This window comes from Odocoileus virginianus, chromosome 27 (assembly GCF_023699985.2).
Source record: "Odocoileus virginianus isolate 20LAN1187 ecotype Illinois chromosome 27, Ovbor_1.2, whole genome shotgun sequence".
Classification (NCBI taxonomy): domain Eukaryota; kingdom Metazoa; phylum Chordata; class Mammalia; order Artiodactyla; family Cervidae; genus Odocoileus; species Odocoileus virginianus.
The window spans coordinates 14,805,422-14,813,721 of NC_069700.1; positions in this window are offsets into that span (position 1 = coordinate 14,805,422).

Sequence of the window (8,300 nt, forward strand, 5' to 3'; positions counted from 1 at the left end):
AGGGGACTCTCAAGAGTCTTCTCCAACACCACTGGTTCAAAAGTATCAATTCCTTGGTGCTCAGTTTCCTTACAGTCCAGCTCTCACACCCATCCTGATTACTGGAAAAACCATAGCTTTGACAAGATGGAATTGTATTTATATATATAAGCATATATGTACACACACCTATGTAAGGAAAAGTTTTGAAAAGGAATGTAATTCTATTTTGGATAAAGAAATCAAATCAACTAGTATATATATATTTTTCAAATGTGCATTTTAGCTATCATGTTGGGTCTAAAACCTGGTCTTCAAATGTAGCTTATGTTTATGCTGATAGAAGAGTCAGAAACCTATCTTAACCTTATAACATTAACTATAGAACAGCTTATTTACAATAGCTAATTGAAACCAACAAAAGTTTGAAACCCATAGGCCTGCCCAGTATCTGCTGTTGGTCATTTAACCAGGTGATCATTGACTTAATTCCTCCTTGACTCAGAAACTCTTATAGGTGCTTAGTTTACATCAGTAAACAAAGCAGGCAGACTCTTATCCTCATGGAACAGATATTCCAGCTGGGGGAAGACAGATAATCTGCCATAAACATGAATCCAAGTACATTATATGGTATGTTAACAGGTGATCTGTACTGTGGGAAAAGAAATAGTAAAGCAGAGGATGGGGTTTAGGGAATGAATGTGAAGAAAGGGAGGTGATTTAAAGAAAAACAACTTAGACCACACTGAGGGGAGCAAACATGCTTTCTTGCATTGAAGTTTTCCCCTGTCCAGTCAGGTCTCTTGGTCTTCTACCCAACTTCAAAAATGTTTCCGTCTCTGAGGCTCTATGCAAACTCATGCAAACATGGATGTTCTGAACATTCTGCCTCTCTTCAGTTGAACGGGTTTCAAAAAAATTTTTTGGTAAACCCCCAAATTAAGTAATAATTTATGCAGAAAATTTTGATAGTTTTCTTTTTCCTGTAGATCTAATCTCCAAATTATTTTCCATTTTACAACACACTTTTAGTGACCTAATTATATTATGTAAAATTATCATATATGCATTGCTATTCTAATATATTATGACATCTAAAAAATATACACAAAATGTATATTGAATGACAGTGAGATAAAAATAAATAGACATGGAATTGCTAACATTTTCTTCCCCAGGGGATGAGGACACTCATTTTTATGGCCACTGGACTAATGGATTCTGAATATACATGCATAATTATACCAGTTGTTTAACTGTAATAATAAAGTGATTTCTTTTATATATAGCTTCAATCAAAGTTCTCAGAATACCACAAGGGGCCAAGAATAAAATTATATGTGAATAACTCTCTTCATATGCATATATAAAATTTTGAGCTCAATTAAGTAATCATCTTTAGTTCTTTTGTTATTCCATCAATTCATCTACTGGTAAATAATCCAAACTCTACAATAGATTTCTTTTTTTCAGGGTTTAAATCTCAAATCATAATAAAAGCAGAGCAATGGCCTTTAAAAAATGGCCTAGTGAAAAAGTTGGCTTAAAGCTCAACATTCAGAAAACTAAAATCACGGCATCCGGTCCTATTACCTCATGGCAAATAGATGGGGAAACAGTGGAAACAGTGGCTGACTTTATATTTTGGGGCTCCAAAATCACTGCAGATGGTGATTGCAGCCATGAAATTAAAAGACACTTACTCCTTGGAAGGAAAGTAATGACCAACCTAACAGCATATTGAAAAGCAGAGACAGTACTTTGTCAAAAAGGTCCATCTATTCAAGGCTCTGGTCTTTCCAGTGGTCATGTATGGATGTGAGAGTTGGACTTTAAAGAGAAATCTGAGTGCCGAAAAATTAATGCTTTCAATTGCGGTGTTGGAGAAGACTCTTGAAAGTCCTTTGGACTGCAAGGAGATCCAACCAGTCCATCCTAAAGGGGATCAGTCCTGGGTGTTCATTGGAAGGACTGATGTTTTGATTGAAACTCCAGTGTTTTGGCCACCTGATGCGAAGAGCTGACTCATTTGAAAAGACCCTGATGTTGGGAAAGATTGAGGACAGGAAGAGAAGTGGACGACAGAGGATGAGATGGTTTGATGGCATCACTGGCTCAATGGACATGGGTTTTGGTGGCCTCCGAGAGTTGGTGATGGACAGGGAGGCCTGGCGTGCTGCAGTTCATGGGGTTGCAAAGAGTTGGACACGACTGAGCAACTGAACCAAACTGAACTGAAATGGCCTAGAAGAATAAATAAAATGTTGTATGGATATCATTATATCATATATATATATACACATATATATATACATACATATATATATGCATTTGTAAAGAAAATTAATGAAAAAATACAGAAGACTTACAGTTTGCTGAAACAGAAAGTGTACTCACTCAGAGCTGAATATACATATAATCTAGAAAAAATACTTTCTCAGCTTCTGATGACTTCTAAAGAAAGGGACTCCATGACTTTCATCTCCAGCCTACTGTGGACTCCTTTCCACTTCCCTCCTCAACTTCCCTCCATGAAATCTCTTCCCTAGGTTATAAAACACACTTTGGGCTTCTGGTTCAGACAAGATGACCTTGATCTCTTTGTGCCTACTCTGTTTATCCTGGAAATAAGAAGAGACCACTAAAGGGACCTTTTATAGTTGACAAGAAGAAGGTGAACACTTTAGGGCCTGAGAATGGAAGAGAAACACAGCAGCACCTAACAGAAGACAACCCAGGCCCAGCATTCCCGACCTCCAACCACAGGCCCAGCATTCCTGACCTCCAACCACAGGCCCAGCATTCCCGACCTCCAACCACAGGCCCAGCATTCCTGACCTCCAACCTGGCATCAGAAGGCAGCCTGAGTAGGGCTGTTCCTCCCAAGGAGTAAATGTGAAGGAACACCAGGTGGTGGTTTAGTTGCTAAGTTGTGTCTGATTCATTGTGACCCCATGGACTGTAGCCCACCAGGTTCCTCTGTCCATGGAATTCTCCAGGCAAGAATACAGATTCCCATGTCCTCCTCCAGGGGATCTTCCCAACCCAGGGATTGAACCCAGGTCTTCACAAGGCAAGTGGATTCCTTACTGTCTGAGCCACCAGGAAAGCCTGAGAAATTTAATAATGGCATGGATATTTGGAAATTAAAAGGATAAAAACATATGTGAATATTAGATAAAGTAGACTTTAGAGCAAGACAATTTCGAATGACAAAGGAATAAAAGGACATACATAAGGATAAAAGAGTTATCCAGCAGGAATACATAATAATCCTAAATATGTATACATCAAGCAACATAATCTCAAATAGTTGCAAAAATAGATACATCATCTGAATAATCTATAAACTTTAATGTGATTGAAACTGTGCCATAAATCTTTTGAAAAAGAAATCTTCAATCCAAGATAGTTTGACCAGAGAATTCTCTCAAATATTTTAAAAATTAAGATCAATTTGACAAAAATCTCTTCAAGAAAATGAAAGAGTAGGAAACCATTCCCAACTAATTAGATGGGGCCAGTATTGCTCTATATCAAAATCAGACAAAGGCAGTACAAAAAGGAAATTTCAGACTAACGTCTCTCACAAATTTGGAATTAAAAGTTTTCACTCTCACACATACAAATCAACCAAATGAATTCAACAATGTATAAAAACATCTCTTGATAGTTTCTGGTCCCTTCCTAAGTCTGGTCACATTACCCTTCTCTTCAAAGGGTTTAAATGAGCCAAAATACAGTCAGTTAAGGTCCCATTAATAATATTATGATATCATAAATACAGTGACCAATACTCGAGTCTAGGTCAAATCAGAAACTGACCTCTCCCATTAAAGTTAATCCTACCTAGTCATCCTAAAAGTCTACCAAAAAAAAAAAAAAAAAAACCAAAAAACAAAAAAAATTACGACTAGATTCATAAGATAAAGAAAACATTTCTACTACATAGAAATGGTGGGTGTGTTTGATATTCTTTATATGACTCTCAGGAACCCTAATGATCATTTTCTATTATGTTATGAACCTTTGGATGCTGAGAAGACCAGACTTTATTCCCCCACCTCTCCTGCCCTCTGACTTCTATTTGAGTTTGGTCAGAGGTGAACAAAAGAGATTGGTGAATCAGTGGAGAAAGAGATTAGTGGATTGATTCTTTCCTCTGACTCCTTTCTTGCTGGGAAGTGGCCAAGTTTCTCCACTGAAGCCCAGAACTCTGGTCAGAGGCAATCCCTTTTAGCTGCAGCTATGTACAAATCTCTTTAGAGACTGCAATATCCGTTCTCTTCTTTGCCCTGTGGCCCTAAAAGTGTTCATGTACCCCTGTTCGTGCCTGTGTCAAAGAGTTTTGTTATTCCTTTTAAGATATCCTTAGCTCTGATACAATTTCCAAATTCTTAAACCTCATTGTGTGTTAGTCGATCAGGCATGACTGACTTTTTGTGATCTCCATGGAGTGTAGCCTACCAGGTGTCTCTGTCCAAAGAATTCTTCAGACAAGAATACTGGAGTGGGTAATCATTCCCTTCTGCATGGGACTTCCCTGATCCAAAGGTGCAACCAACTTTGCAGGCAGATTCTGTACCATCTGAGCACCAGGGAAGCCAGTTTTCTTTATTTTCCTTATCTGTGTAAATCATCTTGATTTCTGACAATGATAGGGGTGGCTATGGAGCTGCTAGATAAAGATGGTCCCTCAAAGATCTAATGCTAAACTGTTACAACAGGAGGGGGACATCTTTTTTCCTGACTCCAAAATCATAAATACAAGAACATGGCACAGGTCACATAAAAATAAGTGCTGAGAAATCAATGATTTAAGAAGGAATTTTTAAAAGTGCACAAACTTTAAGCTATAAGATGATGAATAAGGTGTGTGGAACTAATGTGTAACATGATGACTGTGTTTTGTAATGTGTTATGTACATTTGTGGGCCTTCCCAGGTGATGTTAGTGGTAAAGAACCTTCTTGCGAGTGCAGGATGCATAAGAGATGTAGGGTTGAATCCTTGGGTCGGGAAGATCCCCTGGAGGAAGGCATGACAACCCACTCTAGTATCTTTCCTGGAGAATCCCTGTGGACAGAGGAGCCTGGCAGGCTATAAAGTCCATGGGGTCACAAATAGTTGGACATGACTGAAGTGACTTATCACACATGTAAGAGATGAAAACTTAAAAGTTCTTACCAAAAATATCTTTAAAGGTAAATATGTGAGGTGATATTAATAAATATGCTAATTAAATCAATGAGGGAATCCATTAATCATGTATACCTATTTAAATTGTCATGTATACTTTAAATATCTTGCCATTTTATCTGGAAATTATATTTTAAAAAACTGAAAAAAGAAAAAAACCAAGAATTTCAATGCTTTTTATATAATATTGTAGATATTTCAACCATTAATCTTGGTATGTAAAAGGGTTTTTTTTTTTATTCCAGATAATAAACAGTGGGATTCACTGGATATTCAGAAAAGGAAGAAGCCTTGGAAATTATCTAGACAATACTCCCATATTAAGGATATATAAATCAATCTAAGAATGATTAAGTCACTTATCTAAACTTATAAAACTCGATGCAAAAGTAGCAATAGAAACCAGGTTTCCTAGGTTTAAGGAATCTTTACCGAATTACCTGGCAAATGGAAATATCTCCTATGCTCTGTAAAACTTGATTCTTATCTCTTTCACAAAAGTGATCATATTCTGCCTTGTATTCGTTGTCCAGTTAGCATAAGGTTAATAAATTAAATTCCTTGAAGGTTCAATCCTGGCATGTCTCTTTTACTCACTCTATATTCTCACTTATGGCTAAAGCTCTTTATCAATGCCATTTCTTCTCCCTGGAAGACCCTTGCTCTTTTACCTCATGACTTCCCCGACATCTTTCAGATCTCAGTAAAAACCACTTCCACAAAGCAGCCTTTCATGATTCTGAGACAGCTCAGTTCTCCTTGTTATGTGGACATATGGCATTTTGTGCTTTTCCCTCTTGACACATGTCCCAATTATGGTGCAACATTTAACTTTGAAATTTACCTCATTTCTGTTTATTTATTAAAATTTAAGTCCTCCTTTACAAAGTCCATATTGGTGCTCTTCACTACTGTCATTCTTTGCACCCAACAGGCCTTCATTAGGTGTTTGTTCAATGAAACACTTTTATTCGTGCAGAGTTAAATTCCAATGAATTTTTGATGCTGCTCTCACAGCATACAGTGAACTAAAACCATTGAGGTCTTTTCTTCCCACCCAAACCCTCATACCCTGATTATTTGGACATAATTACAGAACTAGAACTGTGGGGGCTTCCCTTGTGGCTCAGCTGGTAAAATATCTGCCTGCAATGTGGGAGGCCTGGGTTTGATCCCTGGGTTGGGAAGATTCCCTGGAGAAGGGAAAGGCTACCCACTCCAGTATTTTGGCCTGGAGAATTCCATGGACTGTAGAGTCCATTGGGTCACAAAGAGTCGGACATGACTGAGCGACTTTCTTTCACAGAACTGTGGATGCATTTGCTTTTAATTGTTACCCTATTAGATGGAAAGCACTGGATGTTTGGTCTTTTATTCCACATACACTAGCCCTCACAGTTTCCTGTCCTAAGATAATGTGATAATTGAGTCACTGACTAAAAGGCTGAATAGGACAGAACTAGAGACAGTGCTCTGAACCTGCCACTTGAGTCTACTTTTTACCATAGGATTCTTAACGTCACTAGAGGAGTCCAGTTTCTTAGCTGTACTCTCTGAACATGATAGATGAAAATACTTTAAGGAGAGTCTACAAATCAAATATTCTTACATTGTACAGAAGCTCCTAATCCTTCTTCACAGGTACAAAAGAAATTCACCTCCTTGATGAATTGTTACCTACTTTTCCTAGATGAAAGTACCATCTTCCTCCTTATGGCTTCCTAATGTCATTCTCACCATTTTTATCTCACTGACCACATTCTGACTTATATTATAGTTAATTATCTGAAAAAACCCCAATTCCCATTCCTTTAATTCAGTTCCCCTGGGGCTACAAGGGTACAGCATCTGCCCTGAAGTTACTTTTTATTTAGTATCAAACATGGCAGAAACTGGCCAGCCATTTTTACTTTCTGAAGTAAATATAATTAAAAGCAAATACCCAGCCTCTGGTATTTTGGATAAACTGACAACTGGACAAAATCTTACTGCTATTCCAGATAAAAGTTCCTTTTGTGTTAATTTTTTTTCTTTTAGGGAGAACTTGTATTATAGATAGAGTTCAGGTAAATACAAATGTGACTGATATTTTAGCTGAAAAAAAAAAAAACACTGTTGCAGTAAACAAAAGTAGACAAATCAACTCATATTCTGTATACTTCAAGACCCATTTTATTAGGAGCTGGCAGCTCAGACAGTAAAGAGTCGCCTGCAGTACAGGAGACCTGGGCTCCATCCATGGTCAGGAAGATCCCTGGAAGAGGGCATGTCAAACCACTCCAGTGTTCTTACTTAGAGAATCCCCATGGACAGAGGAGCCTGGCGGGCTGCAATCCATTGGGTGGTAAAGTGGTGGACACGACTGAGAAACTATGTACAGCAAACTTCTCAAGTTCACATACTGACATTTAGAAACACTTTCTCTCACTAGTGTGCTTAGCTACAACTCCTGCTTTTCAAAGGAAGATCAAAGATAAAAGTAATATTCTGTATCATCAAGTAATTATTTCTATCAAGCGATGGAAGAGCAATACAGACCTATTCTAATCAACCCAATGTGTTCTTAGTGTGAAAAGAATGATGGCCTCCTGACGCCTTACTTCTTAGTTCTACTTTTGTCTAAGAGAAAAGTTCCTCCAAGAAGGACAGGAGTTCACACTCCTTCCAGGAAGCCAACTGGGGAGTCTAAGCCATGGAATTACCATTGCATCTAGAGTCACTTTTATAACAATACTGTGTCTCCAAATCCTTAGTTGGGTGACCTTGGAAACAGCAGTTACAATCATAATTTTAAAGAAATTTTAAATACAGATGTTCTTCTCTTGTACTGCCTGTAAACTTTAGAAACAGGTAATTGTGAAAATGTTTCTCAAAGATGGGGCAGCCGCCTGCCTTTAATTATCTTGATTACTGTAGAATATGCCCTGGGGTTAAAATGTCTTTGCTGAGAAAAGGGACTTTTTCCCTAGGACACCCAATATCTCATCTTCTTCACTAAATTTCTTATAGCAATGTAAGTTATATTTTAATTTCTTAATACCCACTGTCCCCAGGAAGCATCGCAAAGAGTTGGACATGACGAAGTGACTGAACTGAACTGAATATCCACTGTCCCCAGGA